The sequence below is a fragment of the Myotis daubentonii genome, chromosome 2 (genome assembly GCF_963259705.1).
Source record: "Myotis daubentonii chromosome 2, mMyoDau2.1, whole genome shotgun sequence".
NCBI classification, from domain to species: domain Eukaryota; kingdom Metazoa; phylum Chordata; class Mammalia; order Chiroptera; family Vespertilionidae; genus Myotis; species Myotis daubentonii.
In genome coordinates, this window is record NC_081841.1 from 138,111,579 (window position 1) to 138,136,442 (window position 24,864).

Sequence of the window (24,864 nt, forward strand, 5' to 3'; positions counted from 1 at the left end):
GACCTAGGTTTATACTCTTTCTTTCCCACTTTCTGCTGGCTGGTGATGGTGATGACTTGAGAAAGCTTAGAAGATGCCCACTGACACTACATTGTCCAGGTATGATAAACAATATTTGTGTCCCCCCAAAATTCCTATGTTGAAACCTAATCTCCAATGTGATGGTTTGGGAGATGATTAAGTCATAAAGGCAGAACCCTCATGAAAGGAATTAGCACTCTTACAAAAGATACTCCATAGAGCTCTCTCACTCCCTTTACCATGTGAGAACACAGCCAGAAGGTCTGTTGAACCAGGGAGGGTGTCCTCACCGGACAGTAAACCCACCCTTGCCTTGACCTTGGACTTCCCAGACTCCAGAACTGTGAGAAATAAACGTTTGTTGCTTATAAGCCACCCACTCTATGTTTTGTTATAGCAGCCCAACTAGACAAGACACCAGGCTTTTTGCAGTTGGATGTCCCCCTGTGGCCAAGATCTTGCCAACAGAACATGAGCAGAAGTTACAGATGCCGCCTTGGTCTAGGCCTTTACACATGGGCCTACCTACTCTGTTCTTGCACCATTTCCTGCCTGGAACCTGGAAATGGTGACATAGCTTTGACCACACAGGCAAGGACAATCCACCAGGGAGACAGCAAAGAAACACTATGGAAGGAACCAGGGTCCCTGAATGGCCGCACACAGCAGAGACATTCAGTGACCTCAAAAGTTTTCCTTAGACTCATGTGAGACTTTTTGTTCCCTAAGTCTCTGAATTTGGGGGATTTCTTAGTTATTTCAACGTGGCAACTCTAATATTCAAACTAGACTGAAACCACACCACCAGCTCTGGACCACATGTCTCTGAATTGTTACTGGTGAGAGAGAAATAAACTTTTAGATTACTTAAACCACTATATTTTGGATTTTGTCACAGCAGGTTTGTCAACATATACTATGTTCCTACCATCTAGTCTGCAATTAACTAGTATATATAATTTAGGAATAGGTGAAAGAATCTACCCACAATCCATTGTCCTTTTCTCCCTTCCCAACAGAACCCTGATCTGGTTTAGATATCCACTCCCCCTCTGCAAGTCATGTGCTTAGGGGATGCTGGCTGACTCTATTCCTAGTTCTAGCAAGTACACAGTAATTGCTTTAATCAATTGCTATGAGGATTCCTTTCCCCTTGCCATCAGTAATTAGTTCAGAAGTTGGAAGTGACCCATTTCCAGCCAATGAGATGTGAAGGCGGTCTCCTTAGGGAGGGTGGGAGAGCTGCTTTTAGTATACTAGGAGAAAGAGCCCATTTTCTGTCTGCTCTCTGAATGTGACACCTGGAATTGATTCAGGCACTTTGCTAGGGGCACAGCTAACACAGAGTCATAGAGAGAAGTGAGTCAGAGCCTGCCTGTCTCCTCTAGGTGCTGAAGCCAATTTGATTTACAGCTTTTTGTTACCTGCAGCTGATGGCATCCTGATAAAGTATAAGAGTCCTCATACAGTATACATAATAGATGGACCAACGCTAGAAATGAAATAGAAATAATATTCTACCCCATCCCAATCATGAACTGAAAGAAACATATTCACTTCTATCACCCTAGTAGCATCAAGGGGCACCTGAAGCCACAAACAGAGGAAAACTGTTAAACATTCTTCATTGACTCCAAAAAACTATAAGGCTTAAAATTACCAAAACTATAAACCCCAAATAAAATACAACAGTCTCCTCATTATGCAAACTATGTAGTACTCCCAGAAAGAGAAGCAAAATCTCATTTGCCTGAGCCACTTAATTCCTGTTGTTTCTCTTCAGCCAGGCAGATTGAGGTCATCTTCTCACCTGCTTATTACTAATTCTCAACACAATCTTTTAAAAGCTTTTCTAAACATTCTATACTCTTATCAAACTCCAAGTCAGTATAGCCATTGCCCCAAATAAATAAAGCTCCATAGGATACAAACAGCAAAAACTGTATTCTTTCTCCCCTGCACCTTTAATCCCTTCAGAAGCCTATTCAGTCCCTGTCATGGATGAAATCTGTTCCAAAGCTTTTCCAGTCATTCATAAAAAGTAAAAGTCCTTTGGTGACAAAAACAACTATATTTCTGGAGGTAAAATGTCCAGCCCAAATTCCAAACTTTATTTAAAATTAAAGTGTCGCCATGGAAGCATGGAACAGAGTGCAGAATCTCAGAGGAAAGGCGGGAGAGGGTGGGTGAGTGAAAGGTAATCAACCAAAGACCTTGTATGCATCTACGCATAACCCATTGACACAGACAATAGGGTGCTGAAGGCCTGGCATTGGGGGGGGGGGGGTTCAGGGGAGGGCGCAGGGCTGGAAGAGGTCCATGGGGGGAAAAAGGGGACATATGTAATACTTTTTAAAAATATATATATTTTTTATTGATTTTTTTTACAGAGAGGAAGGGAGAGGGATGGAGAGTTAAAAACATTGATCAGCTGCCTCCTGCACACCCCCTAGGTACATGCTCTTGACCGGAATCAAACCTGGGACCCTTCAGTCTGCAGGCCAACGTTTTATCCATTGAGCTAAACCAGTTAGGGCCATATGTAATACTTTCAACAATAAAGAATTATAAAAAGAAAAAATTAAAGTGTTGCCCCTCCTCTAGGCCAGGCTGTTCTAGGCATAGTAGGCATCTTGAATCTGTAAGCTCCTTCCTTCAACTCACTACCCACAGTGTCTGACTCCTCAAATGGAGCTTCTTTGTGGGTTCTGCAGAGCTTTTCCCTCTGGAAATATCTCACTGCAGCTCTCCGGGCTCAAGCAAAGACTCTCCTCCAGGTGACCACTTAGAATGCCCACACACCCTCCAGCTTCTGTATCTAATGGGCATATCTCCAGCCTCCAATGCAAAGCTCACACTGTCTCTGGCAGAAAAAGTTCCTGGGTGGGGCCACTCATTAAAAAACCCTGGTCGACAGAAATTAGGCCCCATTGCCTTGTTATTAGTGAAAACACAGCTGGCTCCCAGGGTGGCCACCTCTTCTTGTTCTGCAGCCAGGCAGGCAGGTATAGCTCCTACATTTGACCTCTAAACTTTTCTAGTCCATGTTCAATGTCCCCGCAGCCCCCAGAGGACACAGATCATGTCAAGAGAACCCAGCAGTCTCTTTCCAACCCCCTCACACAGCTTGAGGTGAGATGGAAGCATCCCTTTCCTTCCTGCTCTCCCAGCCCCTGTCTTGGCTTCTTCAACCTAAATCACACCTTCAAGGTGGTGGGTTAAGGGGTACAATCTTACTTAGGAATGTGGATGTCATTGCCACCTATTGTTTTGTTTGCAACTTTTGGGCCTCAGCCAAAACTGAAACAGAACAAAACCCATGTCAACATCCTGTTTTGCTTGCTTTTCCCAGTCTCCAATATGTCTGCCTCTTCCTACTTACTCCTCTTCCAATGTCTAGAACAGACTCAGTCCTTCCGTTTTCATTAACTTTTTTCGCACACACCTTGTTTTTTACTTAGCCATTGCAATTTTCCCTATGCCTCTCCCTCTTGCCACTGCCAAACCTCTAAAATCACCTGTCTAAACTCATCACCTGTTTCTTTATCAAAAATTTCCTCTAACCATTTGCAAATATATTTCCCCTCCAGAAATCCCTGAAACAGAACTCTCAGGTCACCAGTGCCCTTTTAGACCAGTGTTGTCCAATAGAAATTTCTACAATGATGAACATGTTCTGTATCTGCACTAACAGAGTAGGCACTAGCCACATGTGGCTGTTGAGCACTTGAAATGTTGAGAATGAAAAACTAAATTTTTATTGGATTTCATTTTTATTGATTTTATTTTAAACAGTCACACATGGCAAGTGGCTACTGTACTGGACAGCACAGTTCTCGATAAATCAAATGGCTTGTTTCCAATTCCTTAATACTCTGTCATTTGGTACTGCCAGCATTCTTCCATTAGTTCTAGGAGGTGACTTTTATCCATTAGTTCTAGGAGGTGATTTTTAAATAATGTGCAAAATTTAAATCAATGGGCTAAAGAGAGAGGACAGTATGAGCTAAAGAAATAACATGACTAGATGCAGAGATTGATCAGCAAATGGTGAGTGCATTGTGGAAGGGAGGAGACAGGAGTGAAGAGAATGAACAGACCAGAGCAGTGGATAAGGGTAAGGGGCTAATGGGAGGGAAAGAACTAGGGATAAGCTAGAGGTGGATCATTGGAACAGCTGACAGCTGGGGAATAAATCATGAAGCAAAATTTTGAGCAGAGAAGATACAGGTGAGAAAACAAAGATTTTGCTTAAGGTCACAGAGCATTTGGGGGCAGAGCTATAGCCAATATCTAAGTTTACTTTCCTCCCACAATAAGGTTTGCATTTTAAGCATTTAATTAAAAGTTTTTCAAAGAGCATTAACTCTGGCAATGGCATGCAAGACAGATCAGAAAGTGAGAAAGTCTGAAGGTGCTAAAGGCAACTAAAACACAAGAGTAAAACAAATTGAATTCTACAAGGTGGTTTTCAAATAATTTTAGCAGTGAATTCTCAACATAATATATAAGTGAGATGTTTTATTAAAGTAAATTCAACTTTAGGTTTAAGTGGGCAAATACCTCAGAGATAATATATTATGGGTTCAGTTCCAGAACACTGCAATAAAGTGCATATCTCAGTAACATGAGTCACACTAATTTTTTGCCTTCTCAGTGCATAGGAAAGTTGTGTTTACACTATGTTTCTCTCTCACTTCAATGTTTCTCTCTCCCTCTCCCTTCCTCTCTCTCTCAAATCAATGAAAACAACATATCCTCAGTTGAGAATTTTTAAAAAAGTACTTTATTGCTCAAAAATTCTAACTATCATCCGAGCCTTCAGAGAGTTGTAATCTTTTTGCTGATGGAGGGTTTTGCCTCGAGTCGATGACTGCTGACTGATCAGGATGGTTGGTGCTGAATGTTATGGTGGCTAAGGCTTGTTCTTAAAATAAGACAACAATGAAGTTTGCTGAAATCAATGGACTCTTCATGAAGAATTTAATTTCTCTGTAGCATGTGATGCTGTTTGATCGCATTTTACCCACAGAATTTCTTTCAAAATTAGAGTCAATCCTCTCAAACCTTGCTGCTGCCTTACCAACTAAGTTTGTGTAATATTCTAAATCTTCTGTTGTCCTTTCAACACTCTTCACAGCATCTTCACAAGTATATTCCACTGCAAAAATCCACACAAAGCAACTCCTCATCCGTAAAGTTTTATCATGAGATGGCAGCGATCCAGTCGCATCTGCAGGCACCACTTGTCATTCTGGTTCTTTTGCTCTTCCCACCACCTCTGCAGTTACTTCCTGCACTGAAGTCTTGAACCCCCTCAAAGTCATCCATGAGGGCTGGAATCAACTTCTTCTAAACTCCTGTTAATGTTGATATTTTGACCTCTTCCCGAGAATTAAAAGCGTGTTTAATGGCATCTCGGACAGTGAATCCTTTCCAGAAGGTTTTTATTTGACTCTGCCCCTGTCAATCAGAGGAGCCACTCTCTATGGCAGCTGTAGCCTTACAAAATGTATTTCTTAACTAATAAGACTTGGACGTCAAAATGATTCCTTGATCCATGGGCTGCAGCATGGATGCTGGGTTAGCAGGCATGAAAACAACATTACACTTGTACATCTCCACCCATCAGAGCCCTTGGGTTACCAGGTGCGTTGACAATGAGCAGTAACATATTAAAAGGAATATTTTTTTTTCTGAACAGCAGGTGTCAACAGTGGGCTTAAAATATTCAGTAAACCATGTTGTAAACACATGTGCTGTCATCCAGACTTTGTTGTTCTATTTATAGAGCACAGGCAGAGTAGAATTAGGTAATTCTTAAGGCCCTAGGGTTTTCAGAGTGGTAAATAAGCACTGGCTCCAACTTAACGTCACCAGTTGCTTTAGCTCCTAACATGAGAGTCAGCCTATCCTTTGAAGCTTTGAAGACAGGCACTGACTTCTCCTTCCTAGCTATGAAGTCCTAGATGGCATCTTCTTCCAATAGAAGGCTGTTTCAACCACATGGAAAATCTGTTGTGTAGAGTAGCCACCTTTCATTAATTACCTCCTGGAAAATTTGCTGCAGCTTCTATATCAGCACTTGCTGCTTCATCTTGAACTTCTTTCTATGCTGTGGAGATGCCTTCTTTCCCTGAAGTTCATGAACCAACCTCCACTAGCTCCCAAGTTTTCTTCTGTAGCCTCCTCACCTCTCAATCTTCATGGAATTGAAGAGAGTCAGACAGAGCCTTGTTCTGGATTAGGCTTTGGCTTAAGGAATGTTGTGGCTAGTTCCAACTTCTATCCAAACCACTAAAACTTCCTCCAGATCAGCAATAATTGGCTGTTTTGCTTTCTTCACTGGAGTAACACTTTTAATTTCCTTCAAGAACTTTTCCTTTGCATTCACAACTTGGCTAACTCTTCAGTGCAAGAGGCCTATCTTTTAGCCTATTTTGCCTTGCCTTTCTCATTAAGTTTAATTATTTCCACCTTTTGATTTGAAGTGAGAGTCATATGATCCTTCCTTTCACTTGAACACTTACAGACCATTATACGGTTATTAATTGTTCTAATTTCAATACTGTCTCAGGGAAAGAAGAGAGGCCCAACCAGAAGGAGAGATGGAAGGAAAGGCCGGTCAGTAAAGCAGTCAGATCACACACACTGATTAATTAAGTTTGCCTTCCTAAATGGACACAGTTCATAAAATCAAAGATCACTGACCAGAGATCACCATAACAAATAATAATAATGAAAACATTTGAAATGTTGTGAGAATTACTGACATGTGATACAAAGATACAAAGTAAGCAAATGCTGTTGGAAAAATCATGCCAACAGACTTGCTGAAAACAGGGTTGCCACAAACCTCAATTTGTAAAAAAAAAAAAAAAAAAGGTGTATCTGTGAAACACAATAAAGCAAAGTCCAATAAATGATGTAAGCCCATGTTATGAAGTCAATTAATATGAACAAAACTGTTTTTGCAATCCAGACCTTTTCCAAACATGAGTACAAGTTAATGCTTTGGTGGTATCTACTGCGTAAAACATCATACATATGTATTTGTTTGCCTGTGCTGTTTCTCATTACTTTTTTTTTTAAACTACATTTTTATCGAGTTCAGAGAGAAATGGAGGAGAGAGAGAGAAATATCAATGATGAGAAAGAATCACTGATTGGCTGCCTTCTGCACACCATCTCCTGGGAATCGAGCCTGCAACCTGGGCATGTGCCCTGACTAAGAATCGAACTGTGATCTCCTGGTTCATAGGTCGACGCTCAACCACTGAGCCAGGCTGACTGGGCTCTCATTACTGTTTTTGAAGCGTTTTAAAACATATTAAAAATAAAATCAGCCCTGGCTGGTGTGCCAAGTGGTTAGAGTGTCAGCCAGATTCCTGGTCAAGAGCACATATCTGGGTTGCAGGTTCAATCCCAGGCCCCAGTCAGGAGGCAACCAATCAATGTGTCTCTCTCACATAGATGTTTCTGTTCTTTTTTCTCTCTCTCTCTCTCCCCCCTCCCTTCTACTCTCTCTAAAAGTCAATGGAAAGATATCCTTCGGTGAGGATTAACAACAACAACAAAAAAAGTAAAAAAATAAAAAAAAAATAAAAGCAAAACAAATGCTTCCTGAGCCCCTACAGCACCTCTGCAGCCCCTGGGTTTCAGTGAAACAGTGTGAAAGTTATTCAGCCACAGGTCCACAATGCCCATCTCCATCATCCCTTCAGTTAGTATCCTTAAACCATCCTACACAATCTACTTACTTGCTACACTTATGCTTTTTATATGATTCTATGTGATTTACTTTTATATCTGACATTGCATGTTCTGTTCACTGCTGCATTCAATGACAAAACAGTTGCCTGGCACATAGCTGACACAATAAATATTTATTTAATGATGAATAAAGTATCTTTCAGGCCTTCACCCTTGCTTACAGTGCTGCTGCACCTGCAGTGAGACCAGCCTCAGCACCTTCTACTCTGCAGCACTCAACTATGCCCTAGCATCCCGTGCTGAGTCAGGCCTTCTCCCCCAGTGGGTTTAGCATCAACCCTCCAGGCTGCCGGTAGGGTCCTATGCAATCTACTTCCTAACTCGCCCATGTTTTTCCCAAATTGTCAATGTCCATGTCTGCTTCATCCATGAAGGGGTACAGGCTCCTTTAGAGCCCTTATTCAGCCTCAACACTGTACACACTTCCTGGCACATACTAGGTGCTTAAATAAACATGTTAAGATGGTATAACTGAATTACAAACTGGAGACATATTGCAAAGGAAGAATCAACAAGACCTGATAATGTGTTTAGATAGGGTAAAGGAGAGACGGAAACAGAAAAATCGGTACTGCCACTACCCAAAAGGAGACCTGAGTGGGTGGCCCGAGCACTGCAATGTGCAAGCAGAGGCAGGAAAAGCCCTTAGTGGTGAGGCTGTGAGGTATAACCCCACAGGCCCAGGAAAGGGCCAGTGAGCTGGGTGCCTTTACGGTTACTCACAAACCTCTGTAACTCCATGAGTCAATGCGGATGAGGAGCGGGATTTTAAACATGCACATGTGACACAAGGGTATCCAAGCAGAGATGAAGCACCCTTTTATTACTCTGGCCCACTCTGATTTCTCCCCACTGCGACCTTCTCTAACACCGAAGTCTAATATAAAATTTGGCATTTAATCATGTTTCCTATGAATCAGTAACTTTTCCAACGAGAACATTTTTTGCTGACTCCTTATGTACTTTGATATACTCCTGGAAAGTGTCCTTTCATATAAAAAAGTATTTTTCTCAAATAACAGTAGCTATGAAGCATTGACTTTACCTTAAGAATATATCTCATGTAGCACTAACACATATAAACACTCAAATATTTGTTGAATTACTGGATTTTTAAAATATAATTCACTGGACAAATATTACTAAAACATTTAAGAGTAAATTATTTATACTTCTGAAGTATTCACTGCATCATTAAATCACAAAGAGAATAACATTATACTAAAAATGTAGAGAAGATGAAGAATTGAGGAATCATACACTGGAGAGTCTTCTGATTTCTTTGGGATTATTATCAAAAGGGGTGGGTCTTAAAATATAGTTCAACTGCCACTGTAGTTCAAGCCTTTAAGTAATATTTTAAATTATGATATTAATTCATTTACCACTTGTATAAAGTTTTAATTTCCAAAATTCCCAATTAAAAATGGTTAACTGATCATGTGCTTTTTAAAAATGTGTTTTTATTGATTTTGTAAAAATATATATGTTTTTATTGATTTTACAGAGAGAGGGAGAGGGAGAGTAAGGTAGAAAGAATGATGAGAGAGAATCATTCATCAGCTGCCTCCTACATGCCCCTCACCAGGGACCAAGCCTGTAACCTGTGCATGTGCCCTGACCAGGAATAGAACCTGGGACTTGGTGCATAGGATGATGCTTAACCAACTGAGCCACACCAGCAGGGCTGATCATGTGCTTTTAGCTCTACTCATTCCCAATACTTCAAAATTCCAGTAAAAAGATTTCTAAAAAGGCAGAAAACTGCATAAACAAAATGGGAGAGAAGACAAGAGCTGAAAATGTTATGTTATACAGTAGATTGATGAGTGTGAATGGACTTAGCACAATCATAAGACAGCAATGGGGAAAAGTTAAAAACCAACATACTTGAACAAACAACCCCAAAGTGGCCTAAGAAGTGGCAGCATCAGGGACCTCTGGATGTCAGGATAAAGCTGAAGCTGAAAGGAAGTAGTTAAAATATATTTTTTTAATAACTAAGCGCCCCTTCTTTTCATTTCCCTGCCACCTCCACTCTCAATTTCTTCAACTTTGTATAGCCTAGCAACTTCCCTCCCACACCTTGGAATAAGATGGGAAGTTTCTTCTGGAAAGAGTCACAGAGGACGTCTGGAACATAAGACCCAGGCATAATTGAAGGTGGGGCTGTAATATTAAAAACAGTAGAATTACAAAACTTTACATGCTGAACACTGAGAGCTCCCCAACTCTCTTCCCAACTGGGCTCCCACATGCTGCAGCCAGGACTACCACTGTCCATTGGCAGAGTCTTCTCTGGGGCATCTGACAAAGTGCAGGGAAAAACAAAGACAGTGATATCAAGGGCTACCAACAAAATGGCCAGCCTGTTATATAGTGAAGTCCACAGCTAACAAGCCTCTTCTGCACACACAGAGTCCAGTCAGTTTCCTGGGTTTCCTTCCTTCCTTCCTTCCTTCCTTCCTTCCTTCCTTCCTTCCTTCCTTCCTTCCTCCCTCCCTCCCTCCCTTCCTCCCTCCCTCCCTCCTTCCTTCTGAAATAAAAAAAAAAACAGAAGAGTTGGAAAATAAAGTTGAGAAAATCTCTAAGAAAGCAGAACGAAAAGACAAGAAGATGTACAATGGGGTGAGTGAAGGGAATAGGAAAATGAAATGATGAGTGGAGAAGGTCCAACATCTACATAATAATGATTCCAAAAAGAACAGAAAAAAAAACAGAAGGAAAGAGATAATTCAAGCCAATTACCCAGAACTGAAGACTGAAAAGACATACAAAAAGCCCACACATAGAAGAAAATAAACCTATGTGTATATCACTGTGAAGTTTCAAATTACCAAACAAAACAGAACATCCTGCAAGCTTCCAAAGAAAAGGGGGAAAGGTATAAAAAGTATCAAAGGTCCAGATTATAAATGATTTCTCATTTCTGGGAATTCAAAGACAGTAAAGCAATGCCTCCAATATTCTGAAGGAAAAATGGTTTCCAAACTATAAATCTAAACCCAGCCAAATCATTAATCTTGTGTGGTAGAAAAACAGAATCATCTTCAAACATGAAACCCACCTGTGCTCAGACTTATCATCAGACCCTGAATGACCTTGGCATGTTCTCCTTTGTCATGTGACTTCCTCCACTCCACCTCAAGTGGCACCTGCCCCTTGAAACAACTCTCAGTCAGGTAACAGGAACATTCTCTCCCAGTAGGCAGCAATTTTATTCATCCTTGCAAATCCCACTAAGCATAGCAGAATGTGCAATGCATTACATTATTGAACAGACATTGTTGAAATTCATCGATGGGATAGAATAAGCAAGACAAATAATGATTGCAAAGTGTTTACCATATAAATGGTATCTGAACTGAATTTGAAGACTCAAAAACTACTTTCCATGACCTAAAACTAATGAATTTACACAAGTCAAAACAGAATTATTCATAAAATTTTTAAAATGTTAAACTCTATAAAAAAACAGCAACACAGAAATCAACAAAACATTTACAAGTACACTGCTTTCTAAACTTAGACATTTGGGCAAATCAATGTTTTCAAACCAGAATACCAACAATGCATAGTTACCTGTCAATTAGTGAAAGAAATCAGGTCATAACCTTATTTAAACTCTGTTAATTATGACAATACTAGAGGCCCGGTGCACAAAATTCATGCACAGCTGCGGGGGAGCTGGGGGGGGGGGTGGTTCCCTCAGCCCAGCCTGCACCCACTCCAATGGGGGACCCTCTCACAATCTGGGACCGCTGGCTCCTAACCACTCACCTGCCTACCTGCCTGATTATCCCTAACCCCTCTGCCTGCCTGCCTGATCGCCCCTAACTGCCTTTGCCTGCCTGCCTGATTGCCCCTAACCTCTCTGCCTGCCTGCCTGATCACCCCTAACTGCTTCTGTCTGTCTGATCGCCACTAACTGCCCTGCCCTGCTGGCCTGATCAAGCCCCCAACTGCTCCCCTGCCAGCCTGATCTCACCCCCAACTGCCTCTGCCTGCCTGATCACCCCTAACTGCCCTCCCCTGCCGTCCTGATCTCGCCCCCAACTGCCCTCCCCTGCCAGCCTAGTCGCCCCCAACTGCCCTCCCCTGACGCCAGATCTCGCCCCTAACAGCCCTCCCCTGCTGGCCTGATCTCACCCCTAACTCCTCTCCCCTGCTGGCGTGATCGACCCTAACTGCCTCTGCCTGCCTGATCACCCCTAACTGCCCTCCCCTGCTGGTCTGATCTCGCCCCCAATTGCCCTCCCCTGCCGACCTGTTCTCGCCCTTAACTGCTCTCCCCTGCTGGCCTGATCTCCCTCCTAACTGCCCTCCCCTGCAGGCCTGATCTCGCCCCCCAAGTGCCCTTCTCTGCCAGCCAATTTGGTTCTGATTGATCAGTTTCTATGCCAGTCAGCATTAAAAGCTCTGCCTCCTAGGCAGCCATTGGCTCCTTACATTCACCCAGATTTGGTTCTGATTGGTCAGTTTCTATGCCAGTCAGTGTCTCTGGGCCTATAAACGGGGGTCTGATCAGAAAGGTGGGGATGATCAGCAGCCTCCTTGGAGGCCTGGAGAGAAATGGAGGTACAGCTGTTGGCCAGGCCAGGAGAGAAAGAGAGGCAAGTTCTGATCAATGGCTGCCACAGAGGCTACAGATCAGACCCTGCCTCTCTCTGCAGGCCTCCCTCCGGGCCTGATCCGCAGCTACCTAGGCAGTCAGTGCTCGGTCAGGGCGCCTGCATCGGCCCCAATAAGTGCTGGGTCACCACGGCAACCCAGTACTGACTTCCAGTGTGGTCCAGCCTTCAGTCATTACGACCCTGGCTGTTTATTATATAGATTAAGCTGATTGTTATCCATAGGTATCAAAGAAAATGCTGTTTTAAAGAAGTTAGATGTATAATAAATATATATTCACATGTAGATACTCAGAGACATAGTAAAATTTTAAATTTAGTCTAATAAAAGTATAAAGAATAAGCTTCTTCAGTTTTTCTCTGAAGATAAAAGAATACAGAAGAAAACTGGAGAGTATAAAAATTACTAATCATCAATGTCTAACAATTCAAGTTAAACAGCTGGTAAACATTACTAAAAACACAATTCCTAACTCCAACATTTAATTAGTTCTTCCTACAGATATTACACACTTAAAAGTAGTTGACATTATTGAGCAACTGCTACATGTAAGAGAATACTGTAGCAATATTTTCTTCCGTCAAAATAGAACAAAATTGTGAAGTAGGTACAATGTCGTAGGACAGCACACTTGCCCTTCCATGTTCCTTCCTACCTTTCAATGGTCTTTTACTTCTCAGTGTCCCTTCCTCTCCCTACTTTATTAAGTTTATTGCCAATTTCAAAGGCTTTTCTAGTCTGCACACCAGCTGATACACTTCACACTACCAACCTGTTTTCTGCTACCTTTCTAAGGGTTCTCTTTTAAATCAGTTACTAAAAGCCTGGAAGGAAAATATGAGATATATACAGCTATACCTATTTAGAAATATATATATTTAAATAAAATTTATAAATGGCACACTGTTGTACATTTGCCGCTTAACTCTATCCAACAGGTAGCGCTCAGTTCATTACACAGATCTCAGTCTGTGAAAAACAGGAAGGAAAAATATAAACCCTTTATGAAGAAGAAAATTTGAATACAGCATTATTACAATAATACTAGGACAAATCTCTGTGAACTTTGTGGCACTTTCACAGACTCATACTAAATTTTATTTCCCCAAACTCAACTCAACTTATGACTGGAAAAAATATATATTTAAAGGTAAATATTGTACTACAAATTTTGAGTCAAACTCTGCTTCTTAAGCTGCTTAATATCTAGAAGTATAACTAAATCAGATAAATTTTCTTTCTGAGCACTATTTTAACAATCACCTTTATATAGTTTCTGTAAGCTTTTTTTTAAAAAAAATGTGGTAAAATACATATAACACAAAATTTACCATCTTAATCGTTTTTAAGTGTGTAGTTCAGTAATGTTCATTACACTCACAGTGCTGTGCAACTGATCTCCAGAACGTTCTTCTTGCAAAACAAACTATATCCATTGAACAAAAGTCCTCATTCTCTTCTACCCCCAAATCCCAGTAACCACCAGTCAGTCCACTTTCTGTCTCTATGACTTTAGTTTAGATACCTCACATAAGTAGAATCATACAATTTTTGCTTTTGTGACTGGCTTATTTCAATTAACATAATGTTGTCAAGGTTTAGCCATGTTGTAACATGTGTCAGAATTCCCTTCCTTATTATGGCTAAATAATATTCATATATATACCACATTTTGTTTATCCATTCATCCATTGACTGACATTTAAAATAGTCCCACCATTTGGCTATTGTGAATAATACTGCTACAAACATGGGTGTACAGATATCTTTTTTAGACCCTGCTTTCAATTCTTTTGAGTATATACCAAAAAATGGAATTATTAGATCATATGGTAATTCTATTTTTAATTTTTGGAGGAACAACTATATTGTTTTCCATGGTGGCTACCTCCCATCCATTTTTACCATCAGTGAACAAGGATTCTAATTTCTCTACATTGTCACCAACACTTATTATCTCTTGACTTGTTGATAATAGCCATTATAACAAGTGTGAGGTGATATCTCATTAAGGCATTTTATCTGATGATTACTGATGCTCAGCACCCATTCATGTACCTGTTGGCTATCTTTAGGTATTATTTGGAAAAATATCTACTAGGTTCCTCTGCCCATTCTTTAGTCGAATTTTTAGGGGTTTCCTATTGATTTGTATGAGTTCTTTATATATTTTAGATATTAACCCTTTAACAGATATATAACTTGCAAGTATTTTCCCCCATTTAGTAGACTGCCTTTTCATTTTGTTAATGGTTTCCTTTGCTGAGCAGAAGCTGATTAGTTTGATATAGTCCTACTTGCTTATTTTTGCTTTCATTGCCTTTGCTTTTGGTTTCAAATCCAAAAAATTATAGCCAAGGCCAATGTCAAGGAGCTTATTGCATATGTTTTCTTCTAGGAGTTTTATGGCTTCAGGTTTCACATTCACGTTTTTAAATCCATTTTGAGTTGATTTTTGTGTATATAACTACTTTTAAATAATTTATAATAATTGAAATTCACTGAATGCTTTCGGCATTTACCTTTAATTCCTAAACTTTATGAAGTAGTTATTATTTTTTATGAGGCAGGATTATCTCTCAGTTCAGAGGAGTGAATTGTTGAAGGTCAACCAATTGATAACTGGAGGAACCAAAATTTCAACTCTAGTGCTTTGTCGCCATAAATCATTAGTTTGTAAATTATGATGGAAGAAATGGACTGATGTCCTACTATGTGTCTTAGGTACTTGCCTATGCTCTTATCCCTTACTTTATTGGTCACAATATGGACTAGACATTATTAGCCTATTTTATAAATGAGAAAAATGAAGCTCTGAAAACTTAAGGGACTTGCCCAATAATAAGTGACAGGATTCAAAACAAGCCCACTATCTTCCCAATATTCCACACTGTCTAAGGCAAAGAGCAAACAAAGATCACACACACACACATATATATGCAATTTTATAACATTGTACAACATCACGAACCACAAATGGAAATATGGGAAGATAGAGATTATAAAAGAATGTAATACTCCTCAAGTTTTTGCTCAATACAAGAAAAACAATTGAGTAAGGTGATCTTAATTTACTGAACCTGTATTGCTCAGATTTTTCCTATAAAACTCTCTTAAATGGATATTAAGCACTTAAAATGGGTGTTTTGCTTTATGGATATACAGGGTGGGGCAAAAGCAAGTTTACAGTTGTGAGTACCCAGTTTATTCTTGTATTATTATTTATTAATTACTAGAAGCCTGTTGCACGAAAATTCGCAATTCGCGCAATAGGCCTCCCTTCCCCTGCCTGCTGGCACCGGTTTTCCTCTGGCACCCGGGACCCAGGCCTTTGGTCCGGCCACAGTGGAGAAGCCAAGGTCAAGGACTAGGCTTCTCCCCTCGGGCCGCAGCAAGGCTTGGCGTCTCCAGTCTTCGCTCTGTGCCTACGTATGCAAATTAACCACCATCTTTGTTGGGTTAATTTGCATAGTCACTCTGATTGGCTGGTGGGCATAGCAGAGTGACACCAATTTGCATGTTTCTCTTTATTAGTGTAGATTATGTTATTTTTCATACAACTTATAAACCTACTTTTGCCCCACCCTCTATGTTAATTCAGCAATATACATGGAACTTCCTTCTGAAAATGTTCATCTTTTTCCATACTATGTTTGCAAATAAAGTGTATGTATGTTATGAAATCTTTAATGACTGCTCTGAATTTTTTTTTAAATACTTCTTTTATATTTAGAGATAACATTTTTTCCATTTCCTTTAAGTTAGTCATATGATTTCAAAAAGCTTTTTCTAAAGCACACAAAGATATTGTGTAACTTATTGTGTTCAGGAAAAGTTTATTATTCTACTAAATGCTTAATGTTCATTCATTTAACAAAGACACATTGAGTACCAGCTATGTTTCAGGAATACAAGTATATTCCTAAGTGCTGGAATACACTTTTGAATTTGTTTTTCATGAAGAAAAAACTGTAAAAAAGACCTCAGGGTAAATCAAGTATAAAGTATTTTCACTTATTTAAAATGGCTAAAAAATAAATTCAAACTGGATTTTTATTTGTTCTAAAAGTTGAAGATAATTTTGATTAAGTATAAAAATATAGTCTTAAGCTATGTTAATATTTAGTTTAAAAACTATTTTACAAAAACATAGCATCTATACATATTTTGTTGTTTTTAATCGGTTTTTATTTTTCAATTACAGTTGAAATATAATATTAGATTAGATTGACTATATTCCCTATGCTGTACTTTACAACCCATGACTACACTCTAACTACTAATTTGTACTTCTAAATGCCTCTACCTTTTTCATCCATCCCTCCAACCTCCTCCCATCTGGCAATTGTCAAAACATTCTCTGTATCTATGAGTCTATTTCTGTTCTGCTTGTTCATTTTCATTTTTAGATTCAATTGTTGATAGATTTGTATTTATTGCCATTTTATTGTTCATATTTTTTGTCCTTTTTTTTCTTCTACTTAAAGAAGACCCTTTAATATTTCATGTAGTATTGGTTTGGTGGTGATGAACTCTTTTTGCTTTTTCTTGTCTGGGAAGCTCTATATCTGACCATCAATTCTAAATGATAGCTTTTCTGGGTAATCTTAGTTGTAGGTCCTTGCTTTTCATCACTTTGAATATTTTTTGCCACTTCCTTCTACCTGCAGTTTCTATTTTTCCATTAAGAAATCAGCTGACAGTCTTATGGGTGCTCCCTTGTAGATAGCTAATTGCTTTTCTCTTTATGCTTTTAAGATTCTCTCATTATCATTAACCTTTGGCATTTTAATTATGATGTGTCTTGCTGTAGACTTCTTTGGATCCAACTTGTTTGGAATTCTCTGCACTTCCTGGACTTGTATATCTATTTCTTTCACCAGGTAAGGGAAGTGTTCTGTCATTATTTTTTCAATTTCTTGCCTCCTATTTTCTCCTTCTGGAACCCCCATGATGGAAATGTTGGTATGCTTAAAGTTGTCCCAAAGACTCCTTATACTATCTTCACATTTTTGGGTTCTTTTTTCTTTTTGCTATTCTGATTGGGTGTTTTTTGCTTCCTCATATCCAAATCACTGCATTGATTCTCGGCATCCTCTACTCTACTGTTGATTCCCTGTAAATTATTCTTCATTTCTGGAATGTATCCTTCATTTCTGACTGGTCCTTTTTATATTGTTGATGATCTCACTAAGATCCTTGAAGTTTTCACTAAGTTCCTTGAAGTTCTCATTACGTTTTTTTTAAAATTCTTTATTGTTTAAAGTATTACCTATAGTATTACATGTCTCCTTTTTCCCCCATTGACTTCTCCCCAGCCACCCCACCCTCAGCACATGCCCTTGCCCCCCTAGTGTCTGTGTCCATTGGTTATGCTCATTAAGTTTCTTAAGCATCCTTACAACCAGTGTTTTAAACTCTGTATCTGATAGTTTGCTTGCTTCCATTTCATTTAGTGGGGTTTTTTTCTGGAGAGTTCTCCCATTGTTTCATTTGTGACATTTTTCTTTGTCTCCGCATTTTGGCTGCTTCCCTGTGTTTGTTTCTATGTATTGAGTAGAGCTGCTATGTTTCCTGGAATCAGTAGAGTGGCCTTGTGTAATAGGTGTCTTGTAGGGTCCAATGGCTCAGCCTCCCAGTAACCTGAGCTGGGCACTGTATAAGCTGTATACACTGTCCTACTGTAGTTGTTTTAAATGACCCTTATGGCCAATTTTATTATCTCTTTCATTTGTAATTCAGTTTTTATTCTACTTTTCTCTTGTTTATAGGTGGAATTTTCCTGCTTTTATGTATCTGGTAATTTTTTATTAGATGTTGGAGATTATGAATTTTATGTTGCTGGGGTCTGGAATTTTTGTATTCATTTAAATATTATTCAGCTTTGTAGTGACATACAATTAAATTAACTTGATGCTTACCTATAATCTTTATTATAGCATGTCCAGAGCAGCCTTTAGTCTGGGGCTAATTAGTCCTCACTACTGAGGTAATTCCCTTCTGGGGATTCTACCTGATGAACTGTGTATTATAAGGTCTTTCCCCTCTCTACAGTGAGAAAATGGCCACTTCCAGCTATGTATGAGCTATGAGAATTGTTCTTTCTACTCCTTTCTGATGTTTTTTTCTTCAGATAATTTTATCTTGTGCATGTACAAATTAGTTCTTGGCTAAAGACTCAAGGGGACCCAGCATATCTCTACAGCTTTCTATCTATACAGTTCCCACTTCTCTAATATTCACCCTCCCACAAATCCTAATACTCCCTCAAACTCTGAACCCTGCTTCTTCAACTAAGCAAGCATATGACCTAAAAACTTTTGTGCAGTAAGTTGGTGCAATCATAGTGCTCACACCATTGTTTCCAAACATCCCCACCCCTTCTCTAAATGATCCTGTCATGTGCTGTCTATTGTTTGAAAACCATTGCTTAGTATAGCTGTTTAAGTCAGGAAGACTCTGTTACTTCATCATGGCCAAAAGTGAGCTGTTTTCTTGTGTGGACGAAAGGGGCCACATGCTAACCTGATAAGCTCAGGGGAGGCCTGCATGGCAGTCTTGCAAATTCAGAGACCTAAAGTAACCACAAAGGATGGTCTAAAATTGAACTTGAACTAAAAGCAGTTATGGTGGGTAGTCACCTCCTAGGCTGGTATCTTCACTGACAAGGTCAACCTTTACCTTAACTGAGCCTATCTGTCTTTTTGCATCTATGATAACATACCCTTGAAGTGTTTGGGTTACTTGTAACTTCCCTTTTTCTGGACCCGCTGGGGCACAATCTAATGTGCTGGGCGCCAGGACAGATACCACAAATTCATCATGTTAATTGTTCCTGCACCCACCTAAGTATGTGTCCATCATTTTACTTTTTATCCAATCCCAGGGGTTTCCCCCATTTTTTTTTTAATCCCACCTCCTTAATCTATCACCAATGAATTCCATGTAACACACCTAGGTCCCTTCCTTTGATTGCAATCTATAAATATAGATGTAATCCGCCATTCTCTGGAGCATTATCTCAATTCGTTAAGGTTCTGCTTTCAGGAATATGCCGACAGTTTGGCTCAAAAATTCCTTACAGGTTTCAATGGTTTTTTTTACACTAACACTTGCTATTGATTTTTTTTTTCATTTCTTCAAACATCTATTTGCATCAAATCAATGTTAAAGGAATATACTATAACTAAGGTTCCCTTGAGGAAAATATAGTTGGAAGAATACATATTAGAGTAACTTTTTCCTCAGTGGCTAAAAACATAAAAAAGTAAAACAACAATTTTCTGATTGACTGTATAACAATAAAATTATTGTAGTTGTCAGGCCTACCCTTATATTTAAATATTGTGGAAGCTACAAAGAAAGAGACATGGCAAGGGAGATTTGCCCACTTATTCATTCATTAATAAGCACACTGAATATCTGATTATATCTAAGACAATGTTTTAGGCACTAATGTTGATAAAAAGGTATACGAAAGGTGCCTGTCCTTACTCCTCTTACAAGAAACTTAAAGTCTAAGATGTGAGCTAAAAATATAGACATCACACATACACATCACTATGCAGTAAATACGTTTGGAAAGGTACTTCTTAAGTGTTACAATTCACAGAGAAAAGACATAAATCAGACTACAAACTTTAAATATACCTGAAATTATGAAATAATTGAAATAAGAATTGAAATAATTTTTAAAAAGCCATTATTTTTTGTTAATCCTCACCTGAGGAGAGAGAGAGAAACACTGATGTTAGAGAGACATCAGTGTGAGAGAAACACATCAATTGGTTGCCTCCGCATGAGCCCAGATCAAGGCTGGGGATCCAACCTGCAACCCAGGTACATACTCTTGATCAGGAAGCTAACCTGCGACCCTTCAATTTAGAAAGCCAGTTTCAATTTTAAAACTCTGTTGCCTACACAAGTCTAAAAAAAGAAAAAAAAACAAAACATAGGACTATATTTCAGAGTCCTAAATCCTGGCATTGTTTTGTTTTCTTTGAAAATCTTGATTCTACTTTACACTTTTCCCCAGAAACAATCCATTCCATCCTCATAAAGGACTGTCTCTGCTACCAAACTTACATCTTAAACCATTTCTTTTAACATATCAAGATGATTACCTGCTGCTTCATAGCAGCTCATTACTTCTATTTTGAGAACTGTCAGAGCTTTCAAACTACTGATTGCCACAGACTCCAAATCACAATTTCCGTACTTTTCCCCGTTTACCAATGTATCTCAAAGCGTATTCCATGGAGCCATGGCTATCCCAGGCAATTTATGGAAGCAGAATGGCCATTATTTGGGGACGGGGTGATGGAAAGGGGATCCTTGAAACTATTTTGTTCAAATACATTTTACAAATATGAAATATAATATTATGATTTATAAATAGTTATTGTATTCTCAGAAGTTCCATATGCCCTATAAATGTAGTGTTGGTCAGTATTCCACAGCTTTTATTCAGTTAATGATCCAGCATGACTCATCTAAAATTTTTATCATATCATTTTATAGTAATATAATCTAAATCTGCATTTTTCTAATTTTGCATCTGATCTGTAAAATGGACCAGTCAAATGGATGAATGTTAGATTTAAAAGTAGGGATTAAAAATAGCAACATAAAGCACCATGAGCAAAAACAGAAATCTAGGGTGGATACACAATATCCATTAATGGGATTAAGCATTACTTTACACTAACAAAAAACAAGCATTGCCGAAACCGGTTTGGCTCAGTGGATAGAGCGTCGGCCTGAGGACTGAAAGGTCCCAGGTTCGATTCCGGTCAAGGGCATGTACCTTGGTTGCGGGCACATCCCCAGTGGGAGATGTGCAGGAGGCAGCTGATCGATGTTTCTCTCTCATCAATGTTTCTAACTCTCTATCTCCCTTCCTCTCTGTAAAAAATCAATAAAATATATTTAAAAAAAAAAACAAAAAAACAAGCATTATGAAAACACTCACTGGGTTAATAAAGCAGAATATGACCCCCAATATCTGTTTCCCAAACTTGCTATACGCCTCCATTACATTCAGAACTCAAATACTTACAAAGTCCTTGTTATTTTGTCACAACTCTGTCAACCCAAATTATTACAGTTATATTGCAGGAAACAGAAATCTGCATGTTTAAACTACCAGTCTGGGAGGGGAAACATCTAACCATTAACTATCCCTCTACAGCCTACACAGGATATTGTTAAGTATAAAATTATATTCTAAGAATATATTGGTTGTATCAAATATAACTAGATTAATGTTTGTTCAGAATGAAAAGAACATAGGCAATGCTGTACTTTCCTAAAGCTTAACATACATTTTAAGGTAACTGTATCTTATTATGTTTATATAAAGTTAACCTTGGTGTCAATTTTTTAAAATAGTAAAATTCTTTTAGATGAATGAGGCTATTGTGAATAACTTCCTGAAAAAATCCTGGTAGTTTTAAATATTTACACCTAAGCTAAAAACACACAAGCACTCTTATATACAACACTGAATAGCAGATGGGATCATTTCCTAGGATGTGGTAGCAAAGAAAAAAAGAACAGATTGTACTATTTCTGTTTGGACAGCAATAAGATGAACAGCAAAGAACTTCTAAGAGCTACCCATGAATAAACAATTAAAATTTTTTCGTTAAACCATTTTATGGTGCCAACATTTATAAACATATAAAGTACACATATGTATAAGTGTCTATGTTGTGCTTTATATTAAATATTTATATAAATATGGGTATGAAAAAAATAGTTATTAAAATTTGGTTACCAGTTTCTATATTGGTTTCACCTTAATCTGCTGTCATACAAAGGAGGTGGGTTTGTGGGCCAGCCATGGATTCACAACTGGTTGCTCAGAGAGCCATAGACACCCCACAGGAGCCTATAAGGGAGAGGACCAGGGCCCATCCCCACTCTGGTGGCTCCAGGCCGGAGGGATTAACACACTTCTCAACCTTGGGGGAGTCCCTGGGCCTGGCAGCACCCACTTCCATGCCCCTCCCACAGGGCACCCCTGCCAGACAGCACCCGGTGAGATGATGCTGTGACTTGGGATGCACCTGGAACTGCCCGCGCTCCCCATGGTAAAACCACCCAACCTGCATTTATATAACTCTTTCTCCACCATTTGAATCTCACAGCTGAATAAAATAGAAAGAGGATGTTCAACAATAAAGATTTTTTTAAAAAATAGAAAGAGAATGGCCTGACATATTTCACAAATGGAACAGTTCAGTGACCGCCCCCCCCCCCCCCAATTTCATATACGGCTAGGTTTCACCACTCCTTCCAAGATTCCACCCCCCACCCCATTTAAGATGCAAGTTCCTTGAAGCAAAAAACCAAATCCCTTTTTTTCCTTCTATAAGCTTCTCATTTTTAAATACTGACAACTGACAGCATATTTACTAAGAGTGCCATCTTTAAACACACTTATTTAAATTAATTTATTTTTCTAAATTTCTATGATCCTGACAGCTATGTTTTTTATAGGGCCAGAGCCCTAACATACTACATGATTTCAGGTAAATTACTAATATTACTCTAGTTAAAGCTGAAGTTTCTAGGCTTTTCCCTAGACCAAAATTAGGAAGAGAGTCTGGGAAGAGCCTCTATCATAAACCCTATCACTGGCCCTTATCCCAAAGACCTAGAACTGATGCTCATTTTCACACTCTTCAGTTCATTTCAAAATTATTTTAACAAAGCTCTATGCTGGTCCCCAGGGAAACTTAAACAAAGTCTGGGGGCTCTAGTAGGAAAACAAATATAAATCAACAGAAAATACAATTTGTAAGTGTAAAGAGAAGAGGACTACAGAGTTCTATTGATTCCATAGCAGGGACACCTAACCCCGTCTGAGAAATAGCAACATGGAGTGTCCTTCTCTTAACAAATTAAACAGACAACATTCTAGAACTTGGTGAAATGATTTGAAATGTGACTCCTTGGAACACTCTAGCATTATTTTACATTCATTAATTCTACTACAGGACAAACACTGAGCTACAATATTTCATGTCATCAGATAAAAGCACTGTACCATAAAGTTTGAAAAACTGGTTTTCTGCCTTGGAAATGTATTAACATTGGGGGGGGGGGGGAATGTATAGTAATAAAATAGAACTTGATGGTTAGGCATAATTTGAGATAGTAAAACAAACAAAACAAGAAAAACATTAAGGAATATGAAAATCCTAAGAACATAGGGCAGGTCATTAAAAATATAGTTGGAAAGTCTAGAAAAATATTTTTTAAAGTAGCTTAACTTGTGCTATTATTGCTACTAATTCTACATAATAAAAGGCTAATATGCAAATAGACCGAATGACGGAACGACTGGTCACTATGATGTGCACTGACCACCAGGGGGCAGACACTCAACACAGGAGCTGCCCCCTGGTGGTTAGTGTGTCCCCACAGGGGGAGCGCCGGCCATCTGGAAGCCGGGCTCATGGCTGGTGAGCGCAGCGGCGGTGGCGGGAGCCTCTTCCACCTCCACAGCAGCGTTAAGGATGTCTGACTGCCAGCTTAGGCCCGCTCCTTTCAACTGCCATCAGTTGAACATCCCCTGAGGGCTCCCGGACTGTGAGAGGGTGCAGGCCAGGCTGAGGTACCCTGAGTGCACGAATTTCATGCACCGGGCCTCTAGTAAAAATCTAAATGCTTTTCGTTCCTTCTTTGATAACTCAGTCCAAAAGCTGATTAGGTGGGGTTGAGCAAGGCAGACAAGCGTAGGGTAATGAAGCAGGTGATCAGGCAGGGTAGTGAAGGTCTGTCTCCACCCAGCCTTGTGCGGAGCATCAGAGTGTAAGCAGAGCAAGGAGAAGGATGTGTGAAACCCAGCCAGCATGAGGTGTTGGAGCCTGAATGAGGTGAGGGCAACAACCATTGGGGAAGAAAGGATAGAGGCATCTAAAGACCAGTTACCTACAAAGGGATCTGACTTGATAAGTAAATAGATTGAGAATAATAGGAACCAGGTTTCTCACTGTCTGAGAAGGGAGAAAAGTTAAACAAACCTGTAGTATTGGATTGAAGTCAAGGGTATCCATGTGAAATCACTGTTTCAATATGAATAAAAACAGAAATATAGATGTAAATGTATATGTAGTTCTGGCCACTGAGGGAGGCTGGGAACAGTGTCACTGCAGTAGCAATGAGCACACATAACATTCAGATCTTGGTTTCTTTTCCATTTGAAGGAACTAGGACACCTTGGAGAAAGGGCTTATTTCAAGGCATGAGAAAGGAAAGAACAAGATGAAATGAACCTGGGAGCCAGGCTGGTGTGGCTCAGTGGTTGAGCATCAACCTATGAACCCGGAGGTCACAGTTTGATTCCAGGTCAGGGCATATACCGGGTTGGGGGCTTGATCCCAGTGTGGGGAGTACAGAAGGCCACCAATCAATGATACTCTCTTATCA

General features: G+C 39.4%; 1 protein-coding gene across 14 annotated transcripts in view; it reads right to left on the minus strand.

Moving 5' to 3' along the window:
• Nucleotides 1-24,864, minus strand: part of DGKH (diacylglycerol kinase eta) — a 214,006-nt gene that overhangs the window by 146,793 nt on the left and 42,349 nt on the right. Inside the window, exon 3 of one of the 14 annotated variants that reach the window (XM_059684734.1) lies at nucleotides 9,685-9,758. The exons of the other annotated variants lie outside the window; for them this stretch is intronic. The gene's annotated coding sequence lies outside the window, so the exon portion shown is untranslated. The remainder of the gene's footprint in view (nucleotides 1-9,684; nucleotides 9,759-24,864) is intronic. 14 annotated transcript variants of the gene reach the window in all.